Source organism: Amphibalanus amphitrite, unplaced genomic scaffold (genome assembly GCF_019059575.1).
Source record: "Amphibalanus amphitrite isolate SeventyFive unplaced genomic scaffold, NRLGWU_Aamphi_draft 000279F_arrow, whole genome shotgun sequence".
Classification (NCBI taxonomy): domain Eukaryota; kingdom Metazoa; phylum Arthropoda; class Thecostraca; order Balanomorpha; family Balanidae; genus Amphibalanus; species Amphibalanus amphitrite.
In genome coordinates, this window is record NW_024881774.1 from 382,056 (window position 1) to 395,942 (window position 13,887).

At 45.6% G+C, this 13,887-nt stretch overlaps 1 protein-coding gene across 4 annotated transcripts in view; it reads left to right on the forward strand.

Annotated features, from left to right (window-relative positions):
• Window positions 1–324: 324 nt before the first annotated feature.
• Window positions 325–13,887, forward strand: part of LOC122387263 (trafficking protein particle complex subunit 13-like) — a 31,861-nt gene continuing 18,298 nt past the window's right edge. The window contains exon 1 of one of the 4 annotated variants that reach the window (XM_043377325.1): window positions 325–401. The gene's annotated coding sequence lies outside the window, so the exon portion shown is untranslated. Of the gene's footprint in view, window positions 467–13,887 lie in introns of all 4 variants that reach the window. The other 3 variants (XM_043377327.1, XM_043377324.1, XM_043377326.1) reach the window with 3 other exon arrangements.

Sequence of the window (13,887 nt, forward strand, 5' to 3'; positions counted from 1 at the left end):
GGTCATCAACCCGTGCCGGAAAACAGTGCAGGAAAGATCACGTGCAAATGTTTCCCGCACGGCTAGGATAATGCTAAAGGGATATCTCGGCGCATGGGAATCCCCGCATTAAACAATCGCCAGTCAAAGTCAACCGTTGAGATTGGTAAAACCCTACATTACTTTAGCGGTGGGCTGTACTTTTAGATCGATCATACCAAATATTTAAGCCACCAATGACGTCATCAACGTGTCCGAGCATTGTGGGTAATCTCACGTAAATGTTATATGCATTCGTTCCCTAATAATGCATGAACCTTGTTTGTTTACAACAGAAAGCGACAGAAAGCAACGCGGCTCCACACACACTGACACTGTTGCCGATTGAGTTTCCTGAAAATTGGCACAGTAGTAGTACCTATGTAAATGTGCCAAGGATTTTTTCCCAACAGGTTCTTCATTCTATTCAGTTTTCCGTTTCTCGATGGTGAGGGTGTGAAGGGACATCTATATTCCAATTTCCAAGAAATGGTCATCCAATGCTGATGCCAGTTGGGCAAACTAGATCTTTGGAATCAAAATATGGAGGCATCAAAAGATTGATTCCTTTTGGGCATAAATGCAGACCATTTCTAACTTACCAATCACATAAAAATAAGAGAGTGTTTCAAGAAGGAGCATGCCTGATCTTGAACAGAAATGCTGGAACTATCTCCTAAGCAAAATAATATTGCTCCTATCATAACAATTTGAATTCTATAGTTAGTGAAAGGCAATCAAGGAATTGATTCACTTTAAACAGATAATCATAATATTGATTCCCCATCAGCTGGCTAATCATTATTTTGATTCACAGGTAATGTTAACAGATAGGCAACAATAACTTGCAGGAATACAGCATTTATCTTGTTATTATTCTCATTTAGTGGTATCCTCAGCACCACAACAGATACCTATAGCATTGTTGTACTTAACCTTCACTACATTTGATAACAATTCACAATTTTAACATGTCAAGAATACAAAAACTGAAGCAACAGGTAAAAACCATATAATGAATATAAAAGCACTACAACAATGATAATTAGGGGTTTGAAAATTTCATTTTGCCATTTTACACAAATACTGATTGTTTAGTATGCAATTCATGATACAGAAATAACATACAGTGTGATTTCCTCAAAACAGCTTTTACGTCATGGACAGTGGCTCTGTCTTTTTCCCATTCACAAGGCCAAAGGGACAATTTCTTAGTTTTGAGGTAACACTTTTTGCAAACCTACCACATTTTTCTACCTTTTTAAAGAAAAATCTCACCGTCATGGGCCTTTTTTCAACCGTAACGATACATTTGAAGTCAAAAGTGTACCCAAATGAATCAAAAAATTGATTCCATGCCCATATTTGGTCATGGCTCCTCCCACCAGAATCAAATTATTGATGCCTCCATATTTTGATTCCAAAAGTCTAGTTTGCCCAACTGATGCCCACTGGACACCCCACAATCCAATGGGGTGTTAAAGGGCACACAATCTATTTGTTGAAATGTTTTGCATATTCTGTCACAAAATATGTGAAGTTCATTCACCATTAATGGCCTTTTTAGGGACGATGGTGAAAACAGGGCGCCTGGGGCGATTTGATCAAGGTTCGTAATATTCACACGTGACGTTTAGCATCTAGAAGGCCCGTGGAGGGGAGAAGTCCCATATGTCACGTGACTAAAATTCCCTCCGGCGCCCTGTTTTCACCGGCGTCCCTTTTTAGCCAGTTACATGTAATACAGTCTACGCTTCTCAGTTCTCAGGGAAACTATGAGGCGAACGTCAAAAAATGGATTGGTCAATAAATGGACTTTTGATGACCATATATGGGCATAAATGCAGCCCCCGCTACTAAGGGTGGAAAACGGTATAACAAGCCGGTACTTGCGGTATCGTGTCCACTTATTGGAGAGAAAAGGGCCAAAAGGCTTCCATTTTTCACTAGGAATTGGTGTGATTTGAGTAAATTCGGCGAATTGACTCGAAAATGGCGATACGAAAACGGCTATTCTGCAGGTTCTGGGCGTCGCAATCAGCTGGCCATTCAATAAATGGATTGGTTTTATGAAAGAAAATTGTTAAAAGATTTAATTTAATTACAATAAACAAAAATATTTAATTCTAAAATAATAACTTAACTACAATTAGAAAAACCATAAACAAAATAATAAAAATAATGACATTTTTAAACCACCGTACTGCTTACATTTTTTTGGCGCGTCTGTTTCAATCCGCCATATTTGCCAAACACGGTTTGACCTTGCGTTGTAACTCTGCGATTTAGAGCCGCCAGTTAATTATGCACCGGTTGAGTGTAGGCCTTGTGTGGTTAAAAAACATTCTTATGCCTTATTTTTTCATTTGAATGCTAAAATTCATTGAAAAGATGAAGTTGTCTGATTTTATGACCATATATGGTCATCGCCCCGCCCACTCCAGCCGCTGATTGGCTAATCCATTTTTTGTTTGGCTCCTCGTAGTTTCCCCAACTGTTCTGGAAAATGTGCTCACCTTGTCAACTCACCTTGTCGGGTTCCATCCACTACCACCAGTCGGCAAGGAAAAGGCTCGATGGATGGAAGGACAGGAGGAACCCTGCTTCATATGGCGTGCCAGTTGACAACCTCAGGATACATCGTCGTAACATACACGCACATAACTGGAGTGTTGCGCCACCATTTAGACTAACATTGACTACATCGTGTTTTTACAATAGAATAGCAAATAGTAAAAAAGTGTTCATCAATGATCATACAACTTACATATACTTGACAAGTCTATCCGGAATAGCTCCTACTAATCCATGTTTAAATGACTGAAGGTCTGGGGCATTAACCCGCGCCCCACTGGGGGGGGGGCTATTTATAGCCCCCCCCCCTCCCGTTTTTCTGCAATAACTTCCAAACCGCTTGACGTATCGACGCCAAACTTTCAGTACCTTTGGCTGCATCAATTTGACACCTTGTGTCAAAATTTGAACTTCGTAGCTACCATAGGTCGGCCGGAAATGACGTCAGAGTGACGTCATGTTCGGCCGATTTCGACGCAAAACATCGAACCACTGCAATCGCTCCCAAGGGCTCAGTTTTTAAGCTAGATCCAATTTCTTTGCATGAGAGGACTCAGAATAGACTGCGCTATCAAACTGCTATCTCGGATTTTCGAAATTTTGAAAATTTCGAAAATTTCATATAATAAAATTCAAAATCTACAGTTTTACATTTTTTTCAAAAAGTTTTTGACTTTTCGAAAAAACTGGAATATATGTGATAGAACGCGTTATTATGACTAACTCTAGCAAGTTTCAGCTAAATATCTTCAAAAATGGCCAAGTTATACGCATTATTGCAAAAAATTCACAATTATTAATTTTTCAAATCAATTTTTCACCACGTATTTGACATCGTACGCCAATATAAATAGCACCATCGTGTTCCTGAGCTCAAACTGCATCCAATAGACACTTTTTCTGTTGAAAAATTATAACTTCAAAATTTGACCTTTTTTGACCTGAAAGTGACCTGACCTAAGCTAAATTCGACTCAAAATGACCTCCAATGACACAGACGACATCAAATTCGAAATCTTTGGCCTAAATGGACCATAAAACATGTGTCACGTGACCGACGCATGATACAATATTTTCGTGACCTGTGATGACCTGACCTTGACCTGAAAATCAAAGTACAAGTTTGGTACCCTCAGGGTATCTAGAGCATCTGTTCACGAGTGTGTGAACCAAAAATGAGCCTGATCTGACTTGTAGGACGGCGGCCAGAGCCCAAAACGTGAACAAGCCAAAATGCTAATAATTTTTACTTTGACCTGACCTGTGACGTCATCGGTGACCTTGAGGTCAATGAAATTAGGTTTCGTTCGACAGTTTTTCCGGGGCTATCAGACGCCGTTTGAATTTTGACGATCGGCCCAGTAGTTTCGGAGTTAGGAGGGGGGGCTATGAATAGCCCCCCCCAGTAGGGCGTGTTATACGCAGACCCCAGTGGGGCGCGGGTTAACAACATCTGGTGGTAGGCTGTTCCAGAGATGCACACATCTGTTTGAAAACGAGCGCTGTCTTATGTCTGTGTTGGAGTGAGCGACAGTGATCTATCATGGCGTGCTAATTATGGTATTTCATTTGTCTTGAATTGTCAAGATAAGGACCATTGAGGCACTAATAGAGGTCAATGATAAGGTCCAATCTACAATTGTGGCGCTGTTGATATGAATATGAAACAGCGGAAGTTTTAGGTTGTAGGTTAGGTTAGGTTGTAGGTTGTAGGCTTTAGGTTGTAGGTTTGTAGGCTTTAGGTTGTAGGTTTGTATGTTTTAGGTTGTAGGTTGGTAGGTTTGTAGGTTGTAGGTTGTTAGGTTGTAGGTTTGTAGGTTGTAGCTTGTTAGGTTGTAGGTAAGTAGGTAGGTTAGGTCAGGTTTGATAATGTTTTTTCCTTTTATTTGCGAGACATGTAAGTATCATTTTTGGATTCAGGATGTCATAATGTAAGAATATGAAAAAAATTATCCTTCAAATCTTTTGAGGACTTTATCTTGACATTTACCTTAATTATGTTTGCCCAGTACCCTAAGGTAAACAGAACCGAAAAGTAACCTGTCAACCATGAAACCCACTTTAAAGGAAATAATTCACTTTTAACATGGGGTTTTGAACTGAAATAGCAGTCTTGTAGCTTGCGCTGAGACTAGCACAAGTCATAAGCTTTTACGGCCCAACGATCACCCTAAGAAAAAAATGTTCAATTTCCCCTTCCAAAAAGAGTGTTTTACGCAGGAATGTGGTGTCTTAGAAAGGAATGCAGTCACATCATCGTCAGCCAATCAGCATGCTGCTTACAGCCAATGCAGCATGCGTAGGTTTGAACTACCTACGCAATGTGATTGGTCAACGCTAGAGATTGCAATCTCGGGATCGGGATCCCGGGATCCCGGCGGGATTTTAATTCCGATCCCGATCCCGAAATTCCGCCAATCCCGGGATCCCCAAAAATCAGTTTTTCACCATAAAAAGAATGCAGCCGCTGCACGTGTCTTGTTTACACTGTTCATGGTGCTGCGTGAGATAAAGCAGAGAAACTATTTAGCTCAGTGGTCGATAAAACTTCCAACGTGCCAACGCTCGTTGGAGCAAGATATTAGCAATACTTGGAAGAGCTGGAGACAGTCCGCCCGTCTACATGGATGCTTCCTTATGCCTAAAATACAGCATTGACTTATGACTTTCTAATCGTCCGGTGCTGTTATCGGCTGCTCGGTACCGCGTGTATGTTCCCTCATTCACTCCTGGTCAGTGGTCACCCTTCGGTCACCCCTCGCTGGGTCGGGCCAGTCGGCTATTTTTATCCTCTTTCCCGCTAGGCCACCCGCTGAGCTCCCGCCGTGCCGCGCCGTCTGCGAGGGACCTGACCCTTCTGCCGGCAGAGGTTTCTCCAGGTGTCTCCAAGGAGCCATCGTAGCGCTAAGGGTGTGCTCCGCATACACATACATTGATTTTCGCCCTTACTAGCAGGGCCGCTGGCACGCGTTGGCAGCGCCCTGCGGGCATTTTTTCGCTTAGGGTCATTTTGTGGTAAGGAGGATCAGAAAATCACCCTTCCAACTTTCTCCAGGCCTGGGTGTTTTATCGAGCGCGCCTGAAAACGCACAGTGGACCGAAATCACACATCGATTGCGTTACTTCGTATTAGGTAATACGATAAAAAGTCCGCTCTTTTCTCAATCAATAAGGACAAGTGCGTTAAGGCACACACATGAACTTTTAAATTAAAAGCTTTAAAATGCTAAATTTCAACATCTCTAAGCTGATGATAATCGTTAGTTGTTTCAGACTGGCGCGAAAACGTAGGCATTCAGATCCACCGTGCGACCGGTCACCGTATGCAGTAGTGTGATGGTGTGAGTTGGGGAATCAAGGCCGTATGGGGAGAAGGTGAGGAGATACCGGTGTGCCGACGCGGCGGATGGCAGTAAATTTTCAGGATAGGTACTAGGTAGCACAGGCACGTATCCAGGATTTCGCTCAGGGGGGGGGGGGGCGACAGCCGAGAAGGGCCCGGAGGTCAGCCAAAAGGGGCCCCACAGCGACTGCCTATCCTGGCGTGTAAAAATTCGAGAATGTCGAAAAAACAGCAAATTTACGATAGAATTTGGCATTGTAAATGAAAATGCATTGTCTTGCGTTTCTCGACCTTGATAACATGTTTGCAGTTAGCTTCCGTTGAAGTTCGTTTTTGCAGTTCACTTCCGTTGAAGTTCGTTAACCCGCGCCCGGCCGGGGGGGGGGGGCTGTTTGAACACCTCCTCCTTGCGGTTTTGCGTGGATATAAAAAAGAGGGATGAATCTTATCTACAGTCCAGATATGAAAATTTTACACCCAGGTCGCTCAAGGTCAGGTCACCAGACCACGTCAAGTGACCTCACCTCAGAAAAGGTTAGAATGCTCTCCATAGCAACACCGACTGAACGATCGGCTTGAAACTTTTAGCGATTGATAAGAGTAACAGTACCTATGTATAAAATGATTATCTCGAAATTTGCATACCGGTGGTGACATAAGGTCAAGTCAATTTTTGCGCTCTCTCCATTAGGTTTTATAAATGGGAGAAAATCGAAAGGTGCCTCTTTTAGGCAAACGTCATCCTAGGCACCCTCAATCACCTGGTTACATAAAAAATGACAACCTAAATCGGAAATTTGTACCCGTGACCCCTCCTTATGTCTATGGGGTCATCTCAGGTCACGAAACGTCTCCACAGCTTTTGACAATAGCATTTGTTAGAGACACGCTAGAGCGTTGAAAACACCTTAGATGTGTTCAGGCCTTATCGACGATACGGTTTGACGAATGTGCAACATGACCTTTCAGGTCAGGTCACCTTGAATTTAGTTCAAATTTTCTAAATGACCTGATAAGGTCAAATTATATGTAGCTCATTCGACGCGTCTCGACGAGAGTAACACGATGCTGACAAAAGAAATGTCGTGCCTTTTCCTGAGTCGAAAATTGTTAAAGAAAAAAAGTGTTTCATAAAAACGACTATTTTAAAAGTTTTTTCTCTCAAGAGGCTAAACCGTTAACCCGAGCACCGACGGGGGGGCTGTTATCCGCCCCCCCCCTTGAGGTTATGCGGGAAAACCGCGGCGCGTAGCGCCGCGAAATTTGGCATGACTATTTTCTCATTAATTTTACACATGGTGTGCAAGTTTGAACCTCCTAACTTTTAAGGTCAGATCACCAGGTTACTTCGAATGACCCAACCTCAAATCACTTTTTTGCAACTTTGTCACGTCGTGTCAGAGCTACAGTAGATAACGGAGTATGATTCGATGCGGATTGACGAGAGGATCACGATGGTGCCCTTAGTTTGTTCCTAGCTTGGCTAATTCGAAAGTTATTCGAGAAAAACTCTTCATATCTAGCGCCGCCATTTTGACTTTTTTTACCCCTGTGACGTCATCTTTGACCTGATCTGGAAATGACCTAATTAAAAATTGTAGACCTTGTCCGTGCGTACCCCATGCCGTTTACCGCTTGTCGCTATCTTGCTTCGTTCTTGAGATCTCAGGGGGCGGGCGGTCATCCGCCCCCCCCCCGTCGGTTCTAAGTTGGCGCGGACCCCCGTCGGTGCGCGGGTTAATCGCAGGTCAATTCTGAGAACAGTTTACGGAAAGAACGTTAAAAGAACTATTGAATGCGTTTTTTTGTGGCGCTGCAGCTCTGTTTGTACCCGGGTTATGCGCCGGAGTTGTCAAACAATGTTGAAATAGGCAAAATGTGACCTTTGCTGACTTATGGTGACCTGACCTTTGACCTGACCTAGAAAATGACCGAGTTACTTTCGGCATGATTTTTTACGCTCTTCCGAATGCCACGTACGCTTACGTGTCGCTGGGTGGCCCAGGAGCCGAGTTAGAGAGAGAGGGTGTTCAAACGCCTCCCCCACCGCCTGTCCCAAACGCCATCCGTGGCGCAACTATGGAGCTCATTTTGTTCGGAGAACTGTAAACAGGAGCAGCCCCATGAGGTCAGTCGAAAGGGTCCCATCATCGGCTGTTGCCTGTTCCTCGGGCCCCATGGCCTGGGCAGGGCCTTCTCAGCGGGCCCTTCCGTTTCTGGGGCCCAGCCAGGACAAGCTGTTTCTGAGACTGGGCACGGAAGTGTATATCTGGGCTCGCTTTCTTGATACGTTGTCGAGGCCGAGGGACCAATACTTAAGCTCAAAAGCCTGCTTCAAGGCTTTCTGAGCGGGCCCTTCCGCTTTTGTAGACCTCCCGGGCCCCCGGTTGTCATTGGCTTGGCCCGGTCCGCTTGTGGGGCCCGGCTAGGGACCCATATGAGCACCGGCAAGACCCTATGGGCCCTTTTTGGACCCGAAAGCCTGGGCAAGATCTTCTCAGCGGGCCCTTCCACATCTAGGGCACAGACAGGCCCTGTGACTGGGCACGGAAGAGGATTTTTTCGGATCCGCTAACCATAACTTCTCCGGGGCCAATTAGCTCAAAAGCGATACCTTTGGGCCCGATAAGGGACCCGTTTGGAGTCCGGCAGGGCCATAGGGGCCCTTCCTCAAGCTCGAAGGCTCGAGCATATCCTTCTGAACGGGTCTTTCCGCTTTTGGGGCCCTGCCGGGCTCCAAATTGCCCTCGCTCTGCCCAAAAGTGGGCCGAAGGGCCCAGTTACGGACCTGTTTGTGGCCCGGCAGGGCCCCAGGGGCCCATCCGCGAACCAAAAAATTCGAACAAATCCTTCTGAACATGCCCTTCCGCTTTTTGGCCCAGCCGAACCCAAATTGTTCCTGACTAGGCCCCAAAGCGGGCCCTTCGGGCCCGCTTTCTTGCTGCCTAGCGGGCCCTGCCGGGCCCGCTTTTGGGGCCCGGCAGGGCCCAGGGGGGGGGGCGACCGCCCCCGTCGCCCCCCCCCCCCTTGGATACGTCCCTGAGGTAGCAAAAGGCTCATTCCCAGACGTTGTGCCAAATTTTGCGGTGCTACGCGACACCAACTTTTACGCTATTCGCGAAAAAAAACTTAGGGAGGCTGCTCCCCCCCCCCGCCAGGCGAGGGCTAAGTTGGAGACAGTGATGGGACTAAGATGTTCGTTGGAGCAACTCCAAGCATTTTATCGACCTCTGATTTAGCTGGCACCCCGTATCAGCCTTCCACAATCGACCAGAAACTATTTAGCTGGCACCCCGCATCGGCCTTCCACAATCGACCGTGTTGGAGCTTCCGGGTATCACCCACAGCGGATAAGCCGCTCAAATGTGGACGAAAAAGGGTCCCGAACGCCAAAAAATGCAGTATCAGTGCTGCAACATCTTTATCAGGATCACGGATCGTTCAGCGATTCTGAGATATCCGTCCGTGGCCGGAACAAAAGAAGTCATCAAGACAGTCTTTGAGCTCATGTCGCAAAAAGATGTCACAGATGTCACGCAAGCAGGGGCGGAGCTTCCTATGGCGGCTGCCCCACCAACTTGCCATTTTGCCCCACCAATAAGCGTTTTGCCCCACCAACTTAAGCTGACTTTTAGGACTTTGTTGCATTAGCTAACCAATCTTTTCCGCATTGGGGAGCTTTGAAATGTCTAATGATGTCAAACATTATCTTTGTAATGAAAATAATAGATTCAGTGCTGCACTTCACCTAACTCAACAATTGGACATCGTAAGTTTGACGACTTTTTGCCCCACCAACTTCCCTGGAAAAGCTCCGCCCTTGCACGCAAGTGACGGCAGAGCTCACTGATTCAAACGTTGAAGACGGTAGAGTGGAGCTCTCCCAGTCAGTGACTCTGCTCTCAAAGCGACTTTGGAGCAAAGTCTGAGAGACATTAGTGATGAAAGCGGAACCGGAAGGAGGTGAATTGACCAAGCGTCGTCTTGGAATATTGTGAAATAGGGAGCTGCCAAATTTGGCGTACACTGGTCGCGAGTTTTAAAATAGACAGGACCTACCAGCAATGGCTTATAACTGTCGCGCTAACTACGAGAAGCGTAGACGAAGAGGTAGTGAGGCCTGGATGTGCTGGAACTCGTCTTTATGACGAGATAGTAAACGCACTGGTCGACGCACAGTTTTATTAAGACCAATTGGGAATAAATGCTAATCAAATCGAAACGTTTCCTTCGCAAAGTCAATCGTTTTTAAAGGTAGTGTGCCAGCTTTCCTGGACCGTATGGAGTTAATGGCCCAGATAAGGAGAACCGGATTTTTAGAACTTATCCATACCTTCAAAACTCATGGAAACGTCTTAAATTCTTCAAATTTTGAGTACCCCAGTGCGAAATTCGCCCCGACGGGTTGTCGGTCGTACCCCAACCACATTTCACACCACTATGAACAATAAATGCACACACTGAAATCGCTATTACCGATATGCTCATCCAATCAAGTTTCGATAAACCCGTTCATCATCATCTCCTGCGGTTTCGAACACGCCTGTTAGGTGGTGCGGTAGACCGCGCCCAAAGCCAGGGCCCCGGTAACGTGAGGTAGCCGAGTCGGGGCAGCGTGCGCTGACCCAAGCCGGGGCCGCGCGTCCTCCCGGTGTCATGTGATAGCCCGGGGGGATGCGGTAGACCGCGCCCAAAGCTGCGGCCCCGGCTTGGGTCAGCGCACGCTGCACCGACTCGGCTACCTCACGTTACCGGGGCCCTGGCTTTGGGCGCGGCTTCTGCTCATACTTTGTGGTGCGGTGGTGGTGCGTCGGGCCGCGCGCTCTGACTTCGGCCAAGAAAAATGCGTCAGCTGATCATTGTCATTTCTGCCACTTGCGTGTGGTGAAATGGGGTCATAACTTAAGAGACGGCTTTTTCATATCAATTATTTTACATAAAATCATATTTCAAACCATAAATAATGTTCGACAGCCAAATAAAAGAAACAATACCAATACAGGCTTACAGTTTAAGGCTCGACATTGTGTTGTCTACGATTAGACAGCTGATAACTCATTCCCGTACGTCGTAACTCTATAATGACCTTTGCTTATTGTCACATGTGCGCCGCATTCGCGATTGTTGCCGACGCCTGTTTGCAGCTCAGCCCACTACAGTTGTTATACATATCGAAAAACCGATAAACTTTTAGGCGAAAAAGGCACTATTCCAGGCCCATTTTTGATTTTTGTTGCGATATTAGGTAAAAACAGAAGCTTCTTTTCCTAGGAAAAATAAAATGGGAAATCTTTCAAAGGTGGCACACTACCTTTAATGCAAATGACATGGTCTAAAGATGGCTTTTGGTTGCCTCTTTGTTTGTGGTAAGCTAAAAGACGCAAAATATGTCAGTAGGAAATCATTCTTACGACCTTTAGTGACAAGACCGGGATCCCGGGATCCCGGGATCCCAAAATAATAACTTTCTGGATCCCAGGATTGGCAAAACGTTCCGGGATTGCAATCTCTAGTCAACGCGTAATAAGCTTCCGCGTCAAAACATCATTCTACATAGAATATAGTTCTTCCTATATTGAAATATAGAAAATAATTGTTTTACAGAAAGGTTTTATTTTATTTTCTGGTCATTTTGAGAATAAAAATCATAAATCCATAGCAAAATATTAATTTCAGGAAAGTGAACCAGTATAGCGCCTTTTGGGGCGACTAACGGAGCGAGCGAGGGGGTGAGTCTTGCACGTGCGAAATTTCGAGGGGGTACCTCCAACTGACTTGTGCACGGCACCCTACTGACCGGTTTCTAGCGATGTGCCGAATTTGAGCACAATCGGCCCAGCCGTTCTCGAGATCTGGGAGCGGCACCCTGCACGTGCGCACGTGCAAAATGGGTCCCAACTGACTTGTACACGGCACCCTACTAACTGGTCCCTAACTGTGTACCAAATTTGAGCGCCATCGGTCCAGCCGTTCTCGAGATCTGGAAACGACCCCTGCACGTGCGCACGTGCAGCAGCACCCCAACTCTGGCACATGGATATGCAGTGCCTAGTGGGTGCCTACCTACATACCAACTTTCAGCGCAATCGGCCAAGTAGGTACCGAGATATTGCAACAATTACAAAACTGACACCTCTTCGTTTTGCACGTGGCACGTGCATAAGGGGTCACCCACATGCATCGGGAATAGTCCAATACTTGGTAGAAGGAATGAAGCTGCCCTACAAAAATTACCGCATGTAAATCGGTCAAGTGGTTGCTGAGATATAAGCCTCGCAAAAGCGTCCGCACGGCCGGCCGGCCGGCCGGCCGGCCGCTCATACTCAGAAATTTCCGTTATTCTACGTAAGACTCCGCTCGCTTCGCTCGCTCCGTAACTATTTCCTTGAAAGCTAGTCACTGATCATTGTGTTATGTTGCCTTCTTTGTTTTGGCATTTTTATGAGGACAACATATTTAGGTAGGTACCTATAACCCACCTCTTCATTGACCCATCATTGCAAAACAGAATGTTAACCCGCGCCCCGTTGGGGTCTGCCGAGCAACGTGCCTTGTTGGGGGGGGGGGCAATTTGGCCCTCCCCCCTAAGATGTCGAGAACCACGTAACATAGTGACAAGCAGGAAACGGCGTTGGATAGCCCCAACAGGGAACTAGGTACCTCGTGACCCAATTTTATTGACCTAGGTCAAACCGATGATGTCACAGGTCAGTTCAAATGTCAAATTTTCAGCGTTTACAGGCGTGTGACGAAATGCATTGTAAAATCGAGTAAAATGAATTTCATTGAAAATCATTACCCCTGGGGTATTGTTCGTCAAACACATATTTTGCTATTTGAGGTCACTGATACCAGGTCAGGTCACAGAGGTCAGGTCACTGAGGGTCACAATATGAAAATATCATGTAATGCATGTTTTATTGTCCATTTTATATGCCAAATGCGATTATGTGGGTCAGGCAGCCTTTGGGGCCAGTTTAGATTATGTTCTGGTGAAGGTCAGGTCAAGGTCAGGTCAAATTAGGTCAAATTTCAAAGTTGATATTTTTGCATAAAATGGGTATCAATTCGATGCAGCTCGTCACGGGGATTTCAATGGTGGTCACTGTTTTGCGCTACGTGCTCTAGAATTGTCAAAAATTGAGTTAAAAAATTGACGTCATCAATTTTGAACAGTTTTTTTCACTATAACTTGGCCAAAAATAGAGGTATGGATCTGAAAATTGGTATGTAGATAGAATAGCGCAGGGCCTGTCATATATATTCCGTTTTTTCCTAAATTTAAAAAACCTTTGGGATGTTTTTCCGTTTTTCTAAAAAAAATAAACTTTTTAATTTATAGGGGTCAAAATAAAAAAAATTGAAAATCCGAGATAGCTGTTTTGTAGCGCCGCCTTTTCTATACATGACCATATGAAGAACTTTGAAATTGCTTAGTAATTGTAGTTTAAGTGAGCGTTTCAAGGTTTCATGTTTTTTGCTCATTTTTGCTCGAACATGACCTCAGTTTGACCTCAATAGCTCCTGACCTAAGGTGAGCTAAGACTTGAAATTTTCTGTGCAGGTGTCAAATTGATGCCCGGTAAGGTACTGAAAATTTGTTGGCGCTGCGCGCCGCCGTTTTCTTGCTATTCAGGAAAAACCACAGGGGGGGGGGAGCAAATTGGCTCCCCCAGCGGGGCGAGGGTTAACCCGCGCCCCACTGGGGTCTGTGTATAACACGCCCTAATAGGGGGCTCTCCATAGCCCCCCTCCTAACTCCGAAACTACTGGGCCGATCGTCAAAATTCAAACGGCGTCTGATAGCCCCGGAAAAACTGCCGAGCGAAACCTAATTTCATTGACCTCGAGGTCACCGATGACGTCACAGGTCAGGTCAAAGTAAAAATTATTAGCATTTTGGCTTGTTCATATTTTGGGCTCTGGCCGCCGTCTTACAAGTCAGATCAGGC